Source organism: Rhinoderma darwinii, unplaced genomic scaffold (genome assembly GCF_050947455.1).
Source record: "Rhinoderma darwinii isolate aRhiDar2 unplaced genomic scaffold, aRhiDar2.hap1 Scaffold_491, whole genome shotgun sequence".
Taxonomy (NCBI): domain Eukaryota; kingdom Metazoa; phylum Chordata; class Amphibia; order Anura; family Rhinodermatidae; genus Rhinoderma; species Rhinoderma darwinii.
The window spans coordinates 1-22,037 of NW_027464038.1; the positions used below are offsets into that span (position 1 = coordinate 1).

The following is a 22,037-nucleotide window of genomic DNA, read 5'->3' on the forward strand; positions in this document are numbered from 1 at the left end:
GAATCCCTAATGACTTGGAATATCAAGATTTAAAGATGGACTGGAAACTAGGCCCCTCAGTCTGGTCTGGTGGAAATGACTGTCGCTCTGCGGGGGTTGGATTGCTCTGCCGAGGTCGTTTTATCTCCATCCAAACAGTGACTGAAATCATGCCCGGCAGAGCTATTTTAATACATTTGCTTTTTAATGGAACTTTAATTCGTGTTTTAAACGTTTATGCCCCTCCTACCAAACAGGAGAGGGCAGAACTATTAGAGATTTTACCATTGTTTTGTGTTGGGTCTACCCCCCTGCTGGTGGGTGGTGATTTTAACTGTGTGCGAGATGGAGAACACCGCCAGGGTGGGGATTTTAATCGAAAAATTGACCGTACTTCTTACCTGCTCAAGAATTTTATTGGTGATTTTAAATTGAAAGATTGCTGGAGGGAACTCTTGCCTGCGGACCCAGGCCCCACCTGGTCCAATGGAAGAGTGAGCTCCAGAATTGATTTTATTTTCACTTCTAATAGTTTTATTCCCAAAAAATGTTTGCTTTTAACAAATATTTTATCTGATCACAAGCTCCTTTCAGTGCACCTGGAGCTAGAGGGAGAGCAAAAAGCTTGTAGGGGTCCCTGGAGACTAAACACCACACTCCTGGAGGACCCCATCATTAAAGAGGAGTTTGTGCGGACCTACCAGTGTTGGCAGTCCCATAGAGCGCCCAGTCAGCCTATGCTACACTGGTGGGAGGGCATTAAACCCAAAATCAGAGCTTTTTTTATTCGAGCAGGTAAGAAGAAAGCAAAAGAGAAAAAACAATGGTTTTATGTTCTTAATAAACGTTTACATGTACTTTTTAAATTGAAGGAGATTGGTATGGATGTTGATGATGATATCTTAAATCTTAAAGCTGAAATAAAATATGCCATAGAAGAGAAAGGGAAACAAATAATTTTTAATTCACATGTAAAGCACCTCGAGGATGGCGAGAAGTGTTCCCGGTTCTTCTTCAAAAAGGTAATGGATAAACGAGATGTCATTTTAAACCTTGAAGGAGAAACCACTATGGTCGGCATTTTAAATTCTGCTTTTAATTTCTACCAATCTCTTTTTAACAAGAAAAATATTGATCCTTCCTTTTTAGAACATGTTCTTAATTCCCTTGATGCCAAGCTAGATATTTTAGACCAGGAAGTTTTATCCCGTAATATTACCTTGGAGGAACTTTTATTTGCTTTTAAAAGTTTTTCTAATGGGAAAGCTCCTGGGGAAGATGGTCTGCCCATCGAATTTTATCATGCTTTTTGGGAAATTTTAAAGAATGACATGTTTTTATTGTATAAGGAAGTTTTTATTACTGAAGAGCTGCCCCCTTCCTGGAGGAGGGGGATTGTGTCCTTAATTTTTAAAAAAGGTGAGAGGGACCAGTTAAAAAACTGGCGCCCTATTACTCTTTTAAACGTTGATTGTAAAATTTTAGCTAAACTAATAACAATCCGTTTTAAACCTTTTATTCATAAATTAATCCATCCAAACCAGGTATGTGGGGTACCTGGGAGGTCAATTACTGAGTCCCTGAATATTTTACGTGACATCATTTGGTATTTTAAAGAAAGGGGTCAAAGCCTTGCTATTTTATCCTTAGATTTCGAGAAGGCTTTTGACCGGGTCTCCCATGAATATCTTTTTATGGTTCTTAAAAAGATGGCTGTTCCTGAAATTATTTTAACACGTATTAAGCTTTTATATCGATCCTGTTTTAGCCAAATTTCTATCAACGGATTTTTAACTAAAGGTGTTCCTCTTTTATCAGGGGTGAAACAGGGGTGCCCGTTGTCTCCGCTCCTTTTTATTTGTGCCATAGAACCTCTGTTCACCCTAATAAGAGATGATAAAGTCATCAGAGGCGTGCCCATACCTGGAGGAAGGGGGAACCAGGTAAAAATCCTAGGCTATATGGATGACGCCACCGTCCTATGCCCAGACGCCGCTTCTATGAGACGGGCATTGAGGAACACCGGCTTTTTTTGTGAAGCCTCTGGTTTTAAATTAAACGTTGATAAGTGTGACTGTTTTTATACTGGTGTATGGGATTCCTCTGTGACACCAGGAGTTAACATGCAGCAGGATCAGATAAAAATTTTAGGAATTGTTTTTAATCAAGAAAACGATGGGAGACCCAATTGGGATTCAGTAATTGCCAAAATGGAAAAAAAGGTTTTAATGTGGAATTTGAGAAATCTCACCATGGAGGGAAAAGTTTTAATAATTAAATCTGTTTTATTACCCATAATGCTTTATGTAGCTATGGTTTTCCCTCCAACAATTTTATATATTAAAAAAGTGACCAGGATCTGTTTTATGTTTTTATGGGGTTCCAAAATGGAAAAACTAAAACGTGATTTTATGTACAGATGTAAGGACAATGGCGGGAGAGATGTTCCTAACCTTTTTAACTTCTTTTACATTAAATACTTTTGCTTCTGTTTTAAAATGTATAATTCTGATGGTATTTTTAGCTACTTTTTAAAGTACGCTACGGGCATGATTTTTAAACGATGGTTTCGTGTCCCTTTGAATTCTCCTGTGCTTCTGTGTCCCCCAAAACAATATGCGGTGCTCGAAAAAACTGTCAGGCTCCTAGGTCTCCAAGAATTGGAGCCTGACATATTGGGGGACCAGAAAAAAGTGTCACTCTCCTGTAGGCGGCAGGAGGATACACTGGCAGTTTCAAATTTCTCACAGGCAAGGTCCAAGGTGGTGTGGCGGAACGTTTTCGGGAAATTTATGGCAAATGTGCACAAGGACCTTGCCTGGGCAATCGTTCACCAGTGCCTCCCTACTCGTGAATTCCAGCATAGGCGAGGACTGGTGGCGAGAGCCAAGTGCCCGAGAGACAGGTGTGGTGACGACGAGACGATAATGCACCTGTTTTGGAACTGCCCATATGCACAGGAGGTTTGGAGGAAGGTAGGCCCATTGCTGAAATGGGCCTGCGGTCTTAAAGATCTTAAATTTGAATACGTGTTTTATGGTCTTTTTAACTGCCCAAGTTTTAAACAGCAAATGGTCTGTTGGATCATTTTAAACTGTTTTAAGAATGCCATTTGGAAGGTTAGGAACATTCTGCTTTTTAAACATGATTTTATTGACGTTAAAAATTGTGTGAAATATGCCCTAAGTGAAATGTATATTTATTATCTTAGGGACAAAAAGCAGCTAGGGGTAAAAGAAGCAACATCCATGTGGTGTTTGCAAATGTGGAATACCATAACATTGTAAATAAAAATGGTTTTATTCTTTTATGTCTTTTATGCCCTGTATAAATTTTATCCTGCTATTGTTCTGTACTTTTATTATAACATCTGTATTAATGGTCTTATTATTATTACTTTTGTATTCATTTAAATGTATGAATATTCATGTATTATGCTGTTGATTTTATCTTGTGGTTTCAATTTTAAAAAAAAGTCTGTAAAATATATTATTTTTGCCAATAAAAAACTTTGTTGAAACCTTATCTGTTCTTATCAGTTTAATATCTGATACGTCCCCTATCTGGGGACCATATATTAAATGGATTTTTAGAACAGGGAGATGGAAATAGAGCTTGCTCTGTCCACTCCACGCATTGACCTGGTATTGCAGTATTTCCAGGACCGGTGCACCCTTCCCTTATGTGTTGACTAAAATCAGATTCCAAAAGTGTTTTTTCTCTTTGCCATTGTTTCTGTCTTTCTGAAGGGATCTCCCCTTTTAATCCCATTATTTCAACACCTGTTGGACAATGCATTTGTACAGTCATGTGTGATAATGAGCTCATTTATTAAATGCAATTAATGAATACATTGCCACCTCTTGTTGTGTGTGTGTGTGTGTGTGTCTTCTGTGTTTCTGTGTTTCCGGCATTTCACATTGGAACAGCTCATTCACCTTCCTTGTCTTCTCTCCGCCCTCCCTCCCTCCCTCCTAGGTAAGTTAAAGAGCTGCACCTGAGCCAGCCACTGATTGATGCAGCACCACAGTCAAATAGTGGAGTGGAGTGGAGTAGGGGAACAGCAAACAGCCATTAAAGCAGCCAGCCGCCTACCCGCCACAATGGACCTACCTGTGTACACTAGGTGGATGTGATGGAATGTACTGTCGTCCCTACATTTCAAGAAGAAGTAAGAATTGCAGTTGCAACAAACCCTTGCTTGCCTACAAAGAGAGCAGCAATTTGGATTTGTTACTATGTTACCTGGAAGAATAACAAACTGTGCAAGGATGGAGGTTGTAGGAGCAAAGAGAAGTTGTCTGTAAAGTTGGTGGATGCCTATTTTCCATTTTGCAGTCCCTTGTCTCCCTCTTGTGGCCTCCTGGAGGCAAATAAATGTGCAAAAAAAAGACAGCCTGGCGGCCGGCTGTTGCAGTGTTGCCCTCTCAGGCAACACTGAGTGACTGACTGAGCCTCACAGTCTTATATAAAGTTCAGACGGAACTTTGCACGTGTCATAGTGGAGCCCTCAGGATTCCAGAGCCAGCTTTCTGACATCATAATGGGGCCTGCCTCAGAGATAAAAGCCTGGGCCCAGGCAGTGTTGTTCAGTGCTGCTCAGCAGGCAGCACAGGACTGGATTAAAGCTGATACAAGGTGTGAAGGAACAAGGGGTGGCTGTGGGCATGCACTTGCTGCCGCTGCCAGTGTTTATCTGCATGGCAGGAGGGCATTTGGGCGTTGCCAGGAAGGCGTTTTTATGTAGATTCCTCCTCTTTCAGCACTGCATTGTGGTGCAAGCAAAAGAAGCAAATCCTGTCTGGCTTCCTCTCCGGCCTTTATTCACCTCCCGCTTAGTAGCTGTAAATGTGTGTGAGCCTGCAGGGCCCCATGGAATTGCCTAGGAGTAGGCTGAATCGCTGCAAGGGGTGAACAGCAGTATGGGACAGGCTCGGGCAAGGCAAGGGCCGCTCGGGTTATCGCTTCTCGGCCTTTTGGCTAAGATCAAGTGTAGTATCTGTTCTTATCAGTTTAATATCTGATACGTCCCCTATCTGGGGACCATATATTAAATGGATTTTTAGAACAGGGAGATGGAAATAGAGCTTGCTCTGTCCACTCCACGCATTGACCTGGTATTGCAGTATTTCCAGGACCGGTGCACCCTTCCCTTATGTGTTGACTAAAATCAGATTCCAAAAGTGTTTTTTCTCTTTGCCATTGTTTCTGTCTTTCTGAAGGGATCTCCCCTTTTAATCCCATTATTTCAACACCTGTTGGACAATGCATTTGTACAGTCATGTGTGATAATGAGCTCATTTATTAAATGCAATTAATGAATACATTGCCACCTCTTGTTGTGTGTGTGTGTGTGTGTGTCTTCTGTGTTTCTGTGTTTCCGGCATTTCACATTGGAACAGCTCATTCACCTTCCTTGTCTTCTCTCCGCCCTCCCTCCCTCCCTCCTAGGTAAGTTAAAGAGCTGCACCTGAGCCAGCCACTGATTGATGCAGCACCACAGTCAAATAGTGGAGTGGAGTGGAGTAGGGGAACAGCAAACAGCCATTAAAGCAGCCAGCCGCCTACCCGCCACAATGGACCTACCTGTGTACACTAGGTGGATGTGATGGAATGTACTGTCGTCCCTACATTTCAAGAAGAAGTAAGAATTGCAGTTGCAACAAACCCTTGCTTGCCTACAAAGAGAGCAGCAATTTGGATTTGTTACTATGTTACCTGGAAGAATAACAAACTGTGCAAGGATGGAGGTTGTAGGAGCAAAGAGAAGTTGTCTGTAAAGTTGGTGGATGCCTATTTTCCATTTTGCAGTCCCTTGTCTCCCTCTTGTGGCCTCCTGGAGGCAAATAAATGTGCAAAAAAAAGACAGCCTGGCGGCCGGCTGTTGCAGTGTTGCCCTCTCAGGCAACACTGAGTGACTGACTGAGCCTCACAGTCTTATATAAAGTTCAGACGGAACTTTGCACGTGTCATAGTGGAGCCCTCAGGATTCCAGAGCCAGCTTTCTGACATCATAATGGGGCCTGCCTCAGAGATAAAAGCCTGGGCCCAGGCAGTGTTGTTCAGTGCTGCTCAGCAGGCAGCACAGGACTGGATTAAAGCTGATACAAGGTGTGAAGGAACAAGGGGTGGCTGTGGGCATGCACTTGCTGCCGCTGCCAGTGTTTATCTGCATGGCAGGAGGGCATTTGGGCGTTGCCAGGAAGGCGTTTTTATGTAGATTCCTCCTCTTTCAGCACTGCATTGTGGTGCAAGCAAAAGAAGCAAATCCTGTCTGGCTTCCTCTCCGGCCTTTATTCACCTCCCGCTTAGTAGCTGTAAATGTGTGTGAGCCTGCAGGGCCCCATGGAATTGCCTAGGAGTAGGCTGAATCGCTGCAAGGGGTGAACAGCAGTATGGGACAGGCTCGGGCAAGGCAAGGGCCGCTCGGGTTATCGCTTCTCGGCCTTTTGGCTAAGATCAAGTGTAGTATCTGTTCTTATCAGTTTAATATCTGATACGTCCCCTATCTGGGGACCATATATTAAATGGATTTTTAGAACAGGGAGATGGAAATAGAGCTTGCTCTGTCCACTCCACGCATTGACCTGGTATTGCAGTATTTCCAGGACCGGTGCACCCTTCCCTTATGTGTTGACTAAAATCAGATTCCAAAAGTGTTTTTTCTCTTTGCCATTGTTTCTGTCTTTCTGAAGGGATCTCCCCTTTTAATCCCATTATTTCAACACCTGTTGGACAATGCATTTGTACAGTCATGTGTGATAATGAGCTCATTTATTAAATGCAATTAATGAATACATTGCCACCTCTTGTTGTGTGTGTGTGTGTGTGTGTCTTCTGTGTTTCTGTGTTTCCGGCATTTCACATTGGAACAGCTCATTCACCTTCCTTGTCTTCTCTCCGCCCTCCCTCCCTCCCTCCTAGGTAAGTTAAAGAGCTGCACCTGAGCCAGCCACTGATTGATGCAGCACCACAGTCAAATAGTGGAGTGGAGTGGAGTAGGGGAACAGCAAACAGCCATTAAAGCAGCCAGCCGCCTACCCGCCACAATGGACCTACCTGTGTACACTAGGTGGATGTGATGGAATGTACTGTCGTCCCTACATTTCAAGAAGAAGTAAGAATTGCAGTTGCAACAAACCCTTGCTTGCCTACAAAGAGAGCAGCAATTTGGATTTGTTACTATGTTACCTGGAAGAATAACAAACTGTGCAAGGATGGAGGTTGTAGGAGCAAAGAGAAGTTGTCTGTAAAGTTGGTGGATGCCTATTTTCCATTTTGCAGTCCCTTGTCTCCCTCTTGTGGCCTCCTGGAGGCAAATAAATGTGCAAAAAAAAGACAGCCTGGCGGCCGGCTGTTGCAGTGTTGCCCTCTCAGGCAACACTGAGTGACTGACTGAGCCTCACAGTCTTATATAAAGTTCAGACGGAACTTTGCACGTGTCATAGTGGAGCCCTCAGGATTCCAGAGCCAGCTTTCTGACATCATAATGGGGCCTGCCTCAGAGATAAAAGCCTGGGCCCAGGCAGTGTTGTTCAGTGCTGCTCAGCAGGCAGCACAGGACTGGATTAAAGCTGATACAAGGTGTGAAGGAACAAGGGGTGGCTGTGGGCATGCACTTGCTGCCGCTGCCAGTGTTTATCTGCATGGCAGGAGGGCATTTGGGCGTTGCCAGGAAGGCGTTTTTATGTAGATTCCTCCTCTTTCAGCACTGCATTGTGGTGCAAGCAAAAGAAGCAAATCCTGTCTGGCTTCCTCTCCGGCCTTTATTCACCTCCCGCTTAGTAGCTGTAAATGTGTGTGAGCCTGCAGGGCCCCATGGAATTGCCTAGGAGTAGGCTGAATCGCTGCAAGGGGTGAACAGCAGTATGGGACAGGCTCGGGCAAGGCAAGGGCCGCTCGGGTTATCGCTTCTCGGCCTTTTGGCTAAGATCAAGTGTAGTATCTGTTCTTATCAGTTTAATATCTGATACGTCCCCTATCTGGGGACCATATATTAAATGGATTTTTAGAACAGGGAGATGGAAATAGAGCTTGCTCTGTCCACTCCACGCATTGACCTGGTATTGCAGTATTTCCAGGACCGGTGCACCCTTCCCTTATGTGTTGACTAAAATCAGATTCCAAAAGTGTTTTTTCTCTTTGCCATTGTTTCTGTCTTTCTGAAGGGATCTCCCCTTTTAATCCCATTATTTCAACACCTGTTGGACAATGCATTTGTACAGTCATGTGTGATAATGAGCTCATTTATTAAATGCAATTAATGAATACATTGCCACCTCTTGTTGTGTGTGTGTGTGTGTGTGTCTTCTGTGTTTCTGTGTTTCCGGCATTTCACATTGGAACAGCTCATTCACCTTCCTTGTCTTCTCTCCGCCCTCCCTCCCTCCCTCCTAGGTAAGTTAAAGAGCTGCACCTGAGCCAGCCACTGATTGATGCAGCACCACAGTCAAATAGTGGAGTGGAGTGGAGTAGGGGAACAGCAAACAGCCATTAAAGCAGCCAGCCGCCTACCCGCCACAATGGACCTACCTGTGTACACTAGGTGGATGTGATGGAATGTACTGTCGTCCCTACATTTCAAGAAGAAGTAAGAATTGCAGTTGCAACAAACCCTTGCTTGCCTACAAAGAGAGCAGCAATTTGGATTTGTTACTATGTTACCTGGAAGAATAACAAACTGTGCAAGGATGGAGGTTGTAGGAGCAAAGAGAAGTTGTCTGTAAAGTTGGTGGATGCCTATTTTCCATTTTGCAGTCCCTTGTCTCCCTCTTGTGGCCTCCTGGAGGCAAATAAATGTGCAAAAAAAAGACAGCCTGGCGGCCGGCTGTTGCAGTGTTGCCCTCTCAGGCAACACTGAGTGACTGACTGAGCCTCACAGTCTTATATAAAGTTCAGACGGAACTTTGCACGTGTCATAGTGGAGCCCTCAGGATTCCAGAGCCAGCTTTCTGACATCATAATGGGGCCTGCCTCAGAGATAAAAGCCTGGGCCCAGGCAGTGTTGTTCAGTGCTGCTCAGCAGGCAGCACAGGACTGGATTAAAGCTGATACAAGGTGTGAAGGAACAAGGGGTGGCTGTGGGCATGCACTTGCTGCCGCTGCCAGTGTTTATCTGCATGGCAGGAGGGCATTTGGGCGTTGCCAGGAAGGCGTTTTTATGTAGATTCCTCCTCTTTCAGCACTGCATTGTGGTGCAAGCAAAAGAAGCAAATCCTGTCTGGCTTCCTCTCCGGCCTTTATTCACCTCCCGCTTAGTAGCTGTAAATGTGTGTGAGCCTGCAGGGCCCCATGGAATTGCCTAGGAGTAGGCTGAATCGCTGCAAGGGGTGAACAGCAGTATGGGACAGGCTCGGGCAAGGCAAGGGCCGCTCGGGTTATCGCTTCTCGGCCTTTTGGCTAAGATCAAGTGTAGTATCTGTTCTTATCAGTTTAATATCTGATACGTCCCCTATCTGGGGACCATATATTAAATGGATTTTTAGAACAGGGAGATGGAAATAGAGCTTGCTCTGTCCACTCCACGCATTGACCTGGTATTGCAGTATTTCCAGGACCGGTGCACCCTTCCCTTATGTGTTGACTAAAATCAGATTCCAAAAGTGTTTTTTCTCTTTGCCATTGTTTCTGTCTTTCTGAAGGGATCTCCCCTTTTAATCCCATTATTTCAACACCTGTTGGACAATGCATTTGTACAGTCATGTGTGATAATGAGCTCATTTATTAAATGCAATTAATGAATACATTGCCACCTCTTGTTGTGTGTGTGTGTGTGTGTGTCTTCTGTGTTTCTGTGTTTCCGGCATTTCACATTGGAACAGCTCATTCACCTTCCTTGTCTTCTCTCCGCCCTCCCTCCCTCCCTCCCTCCTAGGTAAGTTAAAGAGCTGCACCTGAGCCAGCCACTGATTGATGCAGCACCACAGTCAAATAGTGGAGTGGAGTGGAGTAGGGGAACAGCAAACAGCCATTAAAGCAGCCAGCCGCCTACCCGCCACAATGGACCTACCTGTGTACACTAGGTGGATGTGATGGAATGTACTGTCGTCCCTACATTTCAAGAAGAAGTAAGAATTGCAGTTGCAACAAACCCTTGCTTGCCTACAAAGAGAGCAGCAATTTGGATTTGTTACTATGTTACCTGGAAGAATAACAAACTGTGCAAGGATGGAGGTTGTAGGAGCAAAGAGAAGTTGTCTGTAAAGTTGGTGGATGCCTATTTTCCATTTTGCAGTCCCTTGTCTCCCTCTTGTGGCCTCCTGGAGGCAAATAAATGTGCAAAAAAAAGACAGCCTGGCGGCCGGCTGTTGCAGTGTTGCCCTCTCAGGCAACACTGAGTGACTGACTGAGCCTCACAGTCTTATATAAAGTTCAGACGGAACTTTGCACGTGTCATAGTGGAGCCCTCAGGATTCCAGAGCCAGCTTTCTGACATCATAATGGGGCCTGCCTCAGAGATAAAAGCCTGGGCCCAGGCAGTGTTGTTCAGTGCTGCTCAGCAGGCAGCACAGGACTGGATTAAAGCTGATACAAGGTGTGAAGGAACAAGGGGTGGCTGTGGGCATGCACTTGCTGCCGCTGCCAGTGTTTATCTGCATGGCAGGAGGGCATTTGGGCGTTGCCAGGAAGGCGTTTTTATGTAGATTCCTCCTCTTTCAGCACTGCATTGTGGTGCAAGCAAAAGAAGCAAATCCTGTCTGGCTTCCTCTCCGGCCTTTATTCACCTCCCGCTTAGTAGCTGTAAATGTGTGTGAGCCTGCAGGGCCCCATGGAATTGCCTAGGAGTAGGCTGAATCGCTGCAAGGGGTGAACAGCAGTATGGGACAGGCTCGGGCAAGGCAAGGGCCGCTCGGGTTATCGCTTCTCGGCCTTTTGGCTAAGATCAAGTGTAGTATCTGTTCTTATCAGTTTAATATCTGATACGTCCCCTATCTGGGGACCATATATTAAATGGATTTTTAGAACAGGGAGATGGAAATAGAGCTTGCTCTGTCCACTCCACGCATTGACCTGGTATTGCAGTATTTCCAGGACCGGTGCACCCTTCCCTTATGTGTTGACTAAAATCAGATTCCAAAAGTGTTTTTTCTCTTTGCCATTGTTTCTGTCTTTCTGAAGGGATCTCCCCTTTTAATCCCATTATTTCAACACCTGTTGGACAATGCATTTGTACAGTCATGTGTGATAATGAGCTCATTTATTAAATGCAATTAATGAATACATTGCCACCTCTTGTTGTGTGTGTGTGTGTGTGTGTGTCTTCTGTGTTTCTGTGTTTCCGGCATTTCACATTGGAACAGCTCATTCACCTTCCTTGTCTTCTCTCCGCCCTCCCTCCCTCCCTCCTAGGTAAGTTAAAGAGCTGCACCTGAGCCAGCCACTGATTGATGCAGCACCACAGTCAAATAGTGGAGTGGAGTGGAGTAGGGGAACAGCAAACAGCCATTAAAGCAGCCAGCCGCCTACCCGCCACAATGGACCTACCTGTGTACACTAGGTGGATGTGATGGAATGTACTGTCGTCCCTACATTTCAAGAAGAAGTAAGAATTGCAGTTGCAACAAACCCTTGCTTGCCTACAAAGAGAGCAGCAATTTGGATTTGTTACTATGTTACCTGGAAGAATAACAAACTGTGCAAGGATGGAGGTTGTAGGAGCAAAGAGAAGTTGTCTGTAAAGTTGGTGGATGCCTATTTTCCATTTTGCAGTCCCTTGTCTCCCTCTTGTGGCCTCCTGGAGGCAAATAAATGTGCAAAAAAAAGACAGCCTGGCGGCCGGCTGTTGCAGTGTTGCCCTCTCAGGCAACACTGAGTGACTGACTGAGCCTCACAGTCTTATATAAAGTTCAGACGGAACTTTGCACGTGTCATAGTGGAGCCCTCAGGATTCCAGAGCCAGCTTTCTGACATCATAATGGGGCCTGCCTCAGAGATAAAAGCCTGGGCCCAGGCAGTGTTGTTCAGTGCTGCTCAGCAGGCAGCACAGGACTGGATTAAAGCTGATACAAGGTGTGAAGGAACAAGGGGTGGCTGTGGGCATGCACTTGCTGCCGCTGCCAGTGTTTATCTGCATGGCAGGAGGGCATTTGGGCGTTGCCAGGAAGGCGTTTTTATGTAGATTCCTCCTCTTTCAGCACTGCATTGTGGTGCAAGCAAAAGAAGCAAATCCTGTCTGGCTTCCTCTCCGGCCTTTATTCACCTCCCGCTTAGTAGCTGTAAATGTGTGTGAGCCTGCAGGGCCCCATGGAATTGCCTAGGAGTAGGCTGAATCGCTGCAAGGGGTGAACAGCAGTATGGGACAGGCTCGGGCAAGGCAAGGGCCGCTCGGGTTATCGCTTCTCGGCCTTTTGGCTAAGATCAAGTGTAGTATCTGTTCTTATCAGTTTAATATCTGATACGTCCCCTATCTGGGGACCATATATTAAATGGATTTTTAGAACAGGGAGATGGAAATAGAGCTTGCTCTGTCCACTCCACGCATTGACCTGGTATTGCAGTATTTCCAGGACCGGTGCACCCTTCCCTTATGTGTTGACTAAAATCAGATTCCAAAAGTGTTTTTTCTCTTTGCCATTGTTTCTGTCTTTCTGAAGGGATCTCCCCTTTTAATCCCATTATTTCAACACCTGTTGGACAATGCATTTGTACAGTCATGTGTGATAATGAGCTCATTTATTAAATGCAATTAATGAATACATTGCCACCTCTTGTTGTGTGTGTGTGTGTGTGTGTCTTCTGTGTTTCTGTGTTTCCGGCATTTCACATTGGAACAGCTCATTCACCTTCCTTGTCTTCTCTCCGCCCTCCCTCCCTCCCTCCTAGGTAAGTTAAAGAGCTGCACCTGAGCCAGCCACTGATTGATGCAGCACCACAGTCAAATAGTGGAGTGGAGTGGAGTAGGGGAACAGCAAACAGCCATTAAAGCAGCCAGCCGCCTACCCGCCACAATGGACCTACCTGTGTACACTAGGTGGATGTGATGGAATGTACTGTCGTCCCTACATTTCAAGAAGAAGTAAGAATTGCAGTTGCAACAAACCCTTGCTTGCCTACAAAGAGAGCAGCAATTTGGATTTGTTACTATGTTACCTGGAAGAATAACAAACTGTGCAAGGATGGAGGTTGTAGGAGCAAAGAGAAGTTGTCTGTAAAGTTGGTGGATGCCTATTTTCCATTTTGCAGTCCCTTGTCTCCCTCTTGTGGCCTCCTGGAGGCAAATAAATGTGCAAAAAAAAGACAGCCTGGCGGCCGGCTGTTGCAGTGTTGCCCTCTCAGGCAACACTGAGTGACTGACTGAGCCTCACAGTCTTATATAAAGTTCAGACGGAACTTTGCACGTGTCATAGTGGAGCCCTCAGGATTCCAGAGCCAGCTTTCTGACATCATAATGGGGCCTGCCTCAGAGATAAAAGCCTGGGCCCAGGCAGTGTTGTTCAGTGCTGCTCAGCAGGCAGCACAGGACTGGATTAAAGCTGATACAAGGTGTGAAGGAACAAGGGGTGGCTGTGGGCATGCACTTGCTGCCGCTGCCAGTGTTTATCTGCATGGCAGGAGGGCATTTGGGCGTTGCCAGGAAGGCGTTTTTATGTAGATTCCTCCTCTTTCAGCACTGCATTGTGGTGCAAGCAAAAGAAGCAAATCCTGTCTGGCTTCCTCTCCGGCCTTTATTCACCTCCCGCTTAGTAGCTGTAAATGTGTGTGAGCCTGCAGGGCCCCATGGAATTGCCTAGGAGTAGGCTGAATCGCTGCAAGGGGTGAACAGCAGTATGGGACAGGCTCGGGCAAGGCAAGGGCCGCTCGGGTTATCGCTTCTCGGCCTTTTGGCTAAGATCAAGTGTAGTATCTGTTCTTATCAGTTTAATATCTGATACGTCCCCTATCTGGGGACCATATATTAAATGGATTTTTAGAACAGGGAGATGGAAATAGAGCTTGCTCTGTCCACTCCACGCATTGACCTGGTATTGCAGTATTTCCAGGACCGGTGCACCCTTCCCTTATGTGTTGACTAAAATCAGATTCCAAAAGTGTTTTTTCTCTTTGCCATTGTTTCTGTCTTTCTGAAGGGATCTCCCCTTTTAATCCCATTATTTCAACACCTGTTGGACAATGCATTTGTACAGTCATGTGTGATAATGAGCTCATTTATTAAATGCAATTAATGAATACATTGCCACCTCTTGTTGTGTGTGTGTGTGTGTGTGTCTTCTGTGTTTCTGTGTTTCCGGCATTTCACATTGGAACAGCTCATTCACCTTCCTTGTCTTCTCTCCGCCCTCCCTCCCTCCCTCCTAGGTAAGTTAAAGAGCTGCACCTGAGCCAGCCACTGATTGATGCAGCACCACAGTCAAATAGTGGAGTGGAGTGGAGTAGGGGAACAGCAAACAGCCATTAAAGCAGCCAGCCGCCTACCCGCCACAATGGACCTACCTGTGTACACTAGGTGGATGTGATGGAATGTACTGTCGTCCCTACATTTCAAGAAGAAGTAAGAATTGCAGTTGCAACAAACCCTTGCTTGCCTACAAAGAGAGCAGCAATTTGGATTTGTTACTATGTTACCTGGAAGAATAACAAACTGTGCAAGGATGGAGGTTGTAGGAGCAAAGAGAAGTTGTCTGTAAAGTTGGTGGATGCCTATTTTCCATTTTGCAGTCCCTTGTCTCCCTCTTGTGGCCTCCTGGAGGCAAATAAATGTGCAAAAAAAAGACAGCCTGGCGGCCGGCTGTTGCAGTGTTGCCCTCTCAGGCAACACTGAGTGACTGACTGAGCCTCACAGTCTTATATAAAGTTCAGACGGAACTTTGCACGTGTCATAGTGGAGCCCTCAGGATTCCAGAGCCAGCTTTCTGACATCATAATGGGGCCTGCCTCAGAGATAAAAGCCTGGGCCCAGGCAGTGTTGTTCAGTGCTGCTCAGCAGGCAGCACAGGACTGGATTAAAGCTGATACAAGGTGTGAAGGAACAAGGGGTGGCTGTGGGCATGCACTTGCTGCCGCTGCCAGTGTTTATCTGCATGGCAGGAGGGCATTTGGGCGTTGCCAGGAAGGCGTTTTTATGTAGATTCCTCCTCTTTCAGCACTGCATTGTGGTGCAAGCAAAAGAAGCAAATCCTGTCTGGCTTCCTCTCCGGCCTTTATTCACCTCCCGCTTAGTAGCTGTAAATGTGTGTGAGCCTGCAGGGCCCCATGGAATTGCCTAGGAGTAGGCTGAATCGCTGCAAGGGGTGAACAGCAGTATGGGACAGGCTCGGGCAAGGCAAGGGCCGCTCGGGTTATCGCTTCTCGGCCTTTTGGCTAAGATCAAGTGTAGTATCTGTTCTTATCAGTTTAATATCTGATACGTCCCCTATCTGGGGACCATATATTAAATGGATTTTTAGAACAGGGAGATGGAAATAGAGCTTGCTCTGTCCACTCCACGCATTGACCTGGTATTGCAGTATTTCCAGGACCGGTGCACCCTTCCCTTATGTGTTGACTAAAATCAGATTCCAAAAGTGTTTTTTCTCTTTGCCATTGTTTCTGTCTTTCTGAAGGGATCTCCCCTTTTAATCCCATTATTTCAACACCTGTTGGACAATGCATTTGTACAGTCATGTGTGATAATGAGCTCATTTATTAAATGCAATTAATGAATACATTGCCACCTCTTGTTGTGTGTGTGTGTGTGTGTGTCTTCTGTGTTTCTGTGTTTCCGGCATTTCACATTGGAACAGCTCATTCACCTTCCTTGTCTTCTCTCCGCCCTCCCTCCCTCCCTCCCTCCTAGGTAAGTTAAAGAGCTGCACCTGAGCCAGCCACTGATTGATGCAGCACCACAGTCAAATAGTGGAGTGGAGTGGAGTAGGGGAACAGCAAACAGCCATTAAAGCAGCCAGCCGCCTACCCGCCACAATGGACCTACCTGTGTACACTAGGTGGATGTGATGGAATGTACTGTCGTCCCTACATTTCAAGAAGAAGTAAGAATTGCAGTTGCAACAAACCCTTGCTTGCCTACAAAGAGAGCAGCAATTTGGATTTGTTACTATGTTACCTGGAAGAATAACAAACTGTGCAAGGATGGAGGTTGTAGGAGCAAAGAGAAGTTGTCTGTAAAGTTGGTGGATGCCTATTTTCCATTTTGCAGTCCCTTGTCTCCCTCTTGTGGCCTCCTGGAGGCAAATAAATGTGCAAAAAAAAGACAGCCTGGCGGCCGGCTGTTGCAGTGTTGCCCTCTCAGGCAACACTGAGTGACTGACTGAGCCTCACAGTCTTATATAAAGTTCAGACGGAACTTTGCACGTGTCATAGTGGAGCCCTCAGGATTCCAGAGCCAGCTTTCTGACATCATAATGGGGCCTGCCTCAGAGATAAAAGCCTGGGCCCAGGCAGTGTTGTTCAGTGCTGCTCAGCAGGCAGCACAGGACTGGATTAAAGCTGATACAAGGTGTGAAGGAACAAGGGGTGGCTGTGGGCATGCACTTGCTGCCGCTGCCAGTGTTTATCTGCATGGCAGGAGGGCATTTGGGCGTTGCCAGGAAGGCGTTTTTATGTAGATTCCTCCTCTTTCAGCACTGCATTGTGGTGCAAGCAAAAGAAGCAAATCCTGTCTGGCTTCCTCTCCGGCCTTTATTCACCTCCCGCTTAGTAGCTGTAAATGTGTGTGAGCCTGCAGGGCCCCATGGAATTGCCTAGGAGTAGGCTGAATCGCTGCAAGGGGTGAACAGCAGTATGGGACAGGCTCGGGCAAGGCAAGGGCCGCTCGGGTTATCGCTTCTCGGCCTTTTGGCTAAGATCAAGTGTAGTATCTGTTCTTATCAGTCCTTGTAAGGATAGATAGCTCGGAGAACCACTGGGGGCTATAAACACTAGCTTAGCGATCCAAGAGCGTTCCAGACGAAGCCGGCGACGAACTGCGGAGAAGAACCAGCGAAGACGACGATCCAGAAGGGAGAAGCCGCCATCGGGGAAGAAGCTCCGGGAGATCGCTGCCGGGAAGAAGAAGGAGAACTGCGACAGAGACCTTCGGAGAAGAGCCGCTGCTGAAGGGGATCTTTGAAGAAGCTCGGCCGCAGAAGAAGCTCGACGAGGAACCGCTGCGGAAGAAATTTCGTGGAAGAACCTCGGCCAGCAAGGAGAAGATTTGCATAGCTCCGCCCCCTTCGGGAAAGAGCTATCGAAGATCCTCCCCAAGCGACAGGAACAGCTGGAAGAAGCCATGGCCTCAACCAGCAACCCTGCCACCCAGAAGAAGAAGGCTGATGGACCAGGTGAGCCGACCCAGGCCAGGACATCTCCTCCTGAAGCCTCCTCAAGCCAACAGGCCACCAGGAAGCCGAACCAGGCTGCTCCAACCCTGGAGCCCTGGATGAAGCAGACTGTGGCCCTGAAGCTGAAGGAGGTGGACGGGAGAGTGCCGGACATGACGGAAGAAGTGTTCTGCCAGAAGATGCTCCTGGACCAGGGCTTCGCTAAGCCGGAGACCATCAGCATCCAGGCCTTCATGACCGGGATGTTCTTCGTGACCTTCGCTTCGATCAACATCTGCAGAAGGTACTGGGAGATGGTGAAAGCGGCGAGGCCTGAATCCCCTTTCTCTCGCTTTGTGGGCAACTGCCCTGTCCAAAGAGAGGAAAGGCGGGTGACGGTCTCAATGCGGAACCCACACACCCCCGGCAAAGACATCACCACGCTCCTGAAGCGGTTCTGCACAGTGGTGAGGGAACCCACCCACATCCTGAACGGACTCGGCTTCTGGACTGGCAAGTGGTCGGTAATCGTCCGACTGAACAAGGATTCGAGCGCGGAAGACGGCCTCCAGCACCTGCCCCAGTCATTCTCGCTGGGCAACTCCTACGGCCTCATCTACTACCCGGACATGCCGCAGATCTGCAGGAGATGCAGCAAGAAGGGTCATTCGGTGAAGGACTGCAAGGAGGACGCCTGCAAGAACTGCCGGGTAACAGGACACGAGACCAAAGACTGCCCGAAACGGACAATGTGCAACCTCTGCGGACAAGCAGCCCACTCCTACAAGGACTGCCCGAAGAGGGATCGATCCTGGGCAACTGTAGCGGCGAAAGCTCCGGCCAGAGGGAACCCCGCCCCAGCCAGAGCTCCAGCGGCGCAGAAGACCGGGAATAAGAAGGATGGTAAGAAGACGACAGTCCCTCCCCCCCGTCTCCCGGCCCTCCCTCGCCCTACCCTTCCCACCCTCCCTCTCCCGGCCCTCCCCACCCCCCCGTCCCCAACCCCTGTCACCCCCACTGAGGCTCTAACCTTCTCCTACCCACCCATCTCAGTGGTCCTGTCACCTGCACCTCTCCCAACCCAGCCTCCCTTCTCCCCAGCTCCAGCAGCACTAACATCTTCCCCTCCAGCTGCTGGAGTCCTCTCCCTGGAGGATTTTCCCCCTCTTGTCTCCTCAGGTGCCATCCAGAGGAAGAGAAAGGTGAGGGACAGCCCAGCTGCTGAGTCCTCAAAGCGACAAGTCGTAGAAATCTGCGAAGATTCCCTTGCGCAGCAGGAGGAAATGGAGCAGATGGTGGAGGAACTCGTGTCTGAACCTGAGGTCATCGACTTCACAACAGACATCCAGGTGGCTACAATCCTGGAACAATTTTTGTCAGAGGGCCTGCTGGATCTTTCGGACCCGCCAGGAGAGGAGGATCCGCCCGACCGGACTGGTAACTAAGGTGTATCGTTTGCACTAACCTTCTTTATTCTCCCCCATGGCTGCTAAACTTAACATCTTTAGCCTCAATGTGAGGAGTGTTAGAGATAGGACTAGATGTCAGATGGTGCTAACTTTTCTTTCCAAGCAGTCGAGTGATGTATTTATGCTGCAGGAATGTACTCTCCCCTCTTCCAGGTCATACCATCATCTGGCCAGGCAGTGGACCCATGGCCCGTCCTACTGGTCTGGTGGGGGCGACTGTAAGTCTGCAGGGGTTGCCATCCTGATTAGGGGAAGCGTATTTACTGTTGACTCTGTCCAGGAGCTCGCCTGCGGCCGCTTGTTGGTCGTAGACGGTTCCTGGGCAGGAGAGCCGATTAGGCTCATCAACGTGTACGCTCCCCCTATGAAGGCTGAGCGCCTGGAACTATTCCAGACCCTGCGGACCCAGCTCGCCACCACTAGGGCAGTGGTGATGGCCGGGGACTTCAACTGCCCCATCGAAGAGGATGGACGAAGTTCCGGCACTTCAAACAAACTGGATGTCAGTTCCAAACTGCTTATCGAGATGGTAGCCGAAGCATCCTTGCAGGACGTTGTGGGCTCCATGGGGATCGGCTCTGTGAACTATTCATGGAGCCGACCCGATGGCTCACTTCGTTCTCGGATTGACTTTGTGTTCACCTCCCGGGCAGTCAAGCAGCATGGGCACTCCATGGTCCCCTGCTTCTTCTCTGACCACAGGGCCATTCTCTTCCAGGGTGCCATCGGCCACGGTTTTCCTCCCGGCCCTGGCTCCTGGAAGCTGAATTGTGCCCTGCTGGAAAGAGAGGAGGTACTGGCGGAACTTAGAGACGCCTATATTGTTTGGAGGAATGATAAAGTTTTCTTTGACAAAACCTGTGACTGGTGGGAATATGTTAAAGTTGAATTTCGTTGTTTCTTTCAGGCAAAAAGTCGCCAACAGGCGTGTGAGAGGAAGAGAGACTTCAGAGAGATGCAGCGTCAGCTGCGATCCCTGCAAGACCTCCTTCAATGCGGCTGGGACGTCAGGAAGGAGCTGGAGGAAGCCAAAAAGGGCCTGAAAAGGCACTTTGAGGAGGAATCCAAGCGAATTGTCTTTCGTTCCAAGGTGGAGAACCTGGAGAAGGGTGAGAAATGTAACTCGTTCTTTTTCAGGAAACTCCATGCCGGCCACACGCCCCTGAAGGAACTCCGAGATGAGACCGGAAACATGCATTCTGGGAAGAAGGAGGTGATGGGAGTCGTCACAGACTACTACCGAAGCCTCTACTCCCGGAAAACCACTGACCCCGAAGCCGCCGATAAATTCCTGTCAGGTATCACTAATCATCTTGATCCTGCAGGTACGGAGGCTATGGATGTACCCCTGACGGTGGAGGAACTGCTCTCTGCCGCTAAATCCTTCAGACCCGGCAGGACCCCGGGCAGTGATGGTCTCCCAGCAGAGCTCTATGTAGCGCTGGGGGACTTGATCTGTCCGGACCTGCTGGAGCTCTATGAGGAGATGGTGGTGGAGGGTAGAATGCCACCGTCCTTGAGAGAAGGCATGATCACGATCTTGTATAAGCGGAAGGGGGAGAGATGTGACCTGAAAAACTGGCGTCCCATCTCTCTCCTGAACGTGGACTACAAGATCCTCGCCAAAGTATTGACCAACAGACTGAAGGTTGTCATCGGACAGATCATCGGATCGGACCAAACCTGCGGCATTCCTGGCCGTAGGGTGGCCAACAGTCTTGCCCTGGTGAGGGACACGGTGCATTACATGCAAAGCCGCCGTACACACGCGGCCCTGGTCAGTCTGGATCAGGAGAAGGCTTTTGACCGGGTCTCTCACGAATTCATGGGTAAGGCTCTGCGTAGGCTGCGGCTTGGCAGGTTGTTCTGTTTGTATGTTAACCTGATGTATTGCGACATTTACAGCTCGGTGCTGGTGAACGGCTGGAAGACTGACCCCTTTCCTGTATCGTCGGGGGTTAGACAAGGCTGTCCTCTTTCACCTCTCCTTTTTGTTTGTGTTATAGAGCTCTTCGCAGAGGCTATCCGGCAGAATGGAGAGATCAGAGGGATCACCGCACCAGGTCCAGGACACTTCGAGGTCAAATGCTCGCTGTACATGGACGACGTGACCGTCTTCTGCACTGACCAGAGTTCGGTGACTGCACTCGTCCAGACCTGCGAGGAGTTCGGACGCGCTTCAGGGGCAAAAGTCAACTGCGGGAAGTCGGAAGCCATGCTCTTCGGAAAGTGGTACCTGCCTTCTCCTGCCTCCTTCCCGTTTACTATCAAGCCGGACTTCATCAAAATTCTGGGAGTCTGGTTCGGTAAGGAAGGTGCAGCCCTAAAGTCGTGGGAAGAACGCTTGGCCAAAGTCAACCAAAGGATCGGACTGTGGAGCCTCAGACAACTCACTATTGAGGGCAAAGCAATGGTCCTGCGTAACGAAGTCTTGCCTGTGCTACAATACACTGCACAGGCATGGCCCCCTCTTGCCACCGTCTCGAGGGCCATTACCAGGACTGTGTTTCGCTTCATCTGGGGCTCGAAAATGGACAGAGTAAAGCGGACTGTTATGTACAAGGAGCCCCGCAAAGGTGGGAAGGGTATACCCGACATTCCCACTCTGCTGCGGATCGCTTTTGTATGTGACTGTGTTCGTAGGACTCTGAGGACAGCAAACGGCTCTGCGGGCAAGGCCATGTCCCGCTACTTCCTCCTTCCCCTCTGGCGAGGTTTTGGCTGGGACAAGTGGGACAGCTCCTTCCCTTACAACTGGCACGCTCCCTGGTTCTACGGAGATGTCGTCCGGTTTGTGAGGGAGCATCAACTGGAGGGTCTTAAGCCCGACTTGTGGAAACCTAAGACGATCCACAAGCACATCAGAGCAAGGGACTCACTGGAGTCTGTTCCAGGGCTTCATGCCGACACGTTGGAGACTGTTTGGACTAACGTGTCATCTGGCAGGTTGACCAACGGGCACAAGGACATTTCATGGATGGCCATCCAGGGAGGACTGCCTCTTAGGTCATTCATGCATGCCCGCAACCTGTGCAAGACCCGGTACTGCCCCAGGTGCCCCTTCACGGAGGAAACATCTTTGCACATTTTCTGGCAGTGCCCCTTTGCACAGGGTCTGTTGAAAGCCTTGGAACATGAACTCAAGGACTCAGTACCCAGGAACAGACTGTCGTACCGCTCGGTACTTTATGGACTATTTCCTGGGAATACCACGGATGGAGCAATCCAGGAAGCCTGGCGCCTTATGAACTGCTTTAAGGACGCTATATGGTTTGCCAGGAACCGTCTGATTTTGCGGAGAGAGAGTGTGTCCGTCCAGGACTGCCGCAGGCTGATCCACAGCCTGCTCAGAGAC

The 22,037-nt window shown here is 48.3% G+C and overlaps 9 non-coding genes and 1 pseudogene across 9 annotated transcripts; all 10 read left to right on the forward strand.

Annotated features, from left to right (window-relative positions):
* Positions 1-3,465: 3,465 nt before the first annotated feature.
* On the forward strand, positions 3,466-3,657 carry LOC142720126 (U2 spliceosomal RNA). Its single transcript, XR_012872960.1, has one exon. It is a non-coding gene; the product is annotated as a U2 spliceosomal RNA (small nuclear RNA).
* Positions 3,658-4,939: 1,282 nt separating this feature from the next.
* On the forward strand, positions 4,940-5,130 carry LOC142720090 (U2 spliceosomal RNA). Its single transcript, XR_012872928.1, has one exon. It is a non-coding gene; the product is annotated as a U2 spliceosomal RNA (small nuclear RNA).
* Positions 5,131-6,412: 1,282 nt separating this feature from the next.
* On the forward strand, positions 6,413-6,603 carry LOC142720168 (U2 spliceosomal RNA). The gene has a single exon (XR_012872977.1). It is a non-coding gene; the product is annotated as a U2 spliceosomal RNA (small nuclear RNA).
* A 1,282-nt stretch (positions 6,604-7,885) lies between these two features.
* On the forward strand, positions 7,886-8,076 carry LOC142720180 (U2 spliceosomal RNA). Its single transcript, XR_012872990.1, has one exon. It is a non-coding gene; the product is annotated as a U2 spliceosomal RNA (small nuclear RNA).
* A 1,282-nt stretch (positions 8,077-9,358) lies between these two features.
* On the forward strand, positions 9,359-9,549 carry LOC142720192 (U2 spliceosomal RNA). The gene has a single exon (XR_012873002.1). It is a non-coding gene; the product is annotated as a U2 spliceosomal RNA (small nuclear RNA).
* Positions 9,550-10,835: 1,286 nt separating this feature from the next.
* On the forward strand, positions 10,836-11,026 carry LOC142720204 (U2 spliceosomal RNA). The gene has a single exon (XR_012873014.1). It is a non-coding gene; the product is annotated as a U2 spliceosomal RNA (small nuclear RNA).
* Positions 11,027-12,310: 1,284 nt separating this feature from the next.
* Positions 12,311-12,501, forward strand: LOC142720096 (U2 spliceosomal RNA). Its single transcript, XR_012872934.1, has one exon. It is a non-coding gene; the product is annotated as a U2 spliceosomal RNA (small nuclear RNA).
* Positions 12,502-13,783: 1,282 nt separating this feature from the next.
* On the forward strand, positions 13,784-13,974 carry LOC142720109 (U2 spliceosomal RNA). The gene has a single exon (XR_012872946.1). It is a non-coding gene; the product is annotated as a U2 spliceosomal RNA (small nuclear RNA).
* Positions 13,975-15,256: 1,282 nt separating this feature from the next.
* Positions 15,257-15,447, forward strand: LOC142720121 (U2 spliceosomal RNA). Its single transcript, XR_012872954.1, has one exon. It is a non-coding gene; the product is annotated as a U2 spliceosomal RNA (small nuclear RNA).
* Positions 15,448-16,733: 1,286 nt separating this feature from the next.
* LOC142720144 (U2 spliceosomal RNA) lies at positions 16,734-16,835 on the forward strand (annotated as a pseudogene).
* The last annotated feature ends 5,202 nt before the right edge of the window (positions 16,836-22,037 follow it).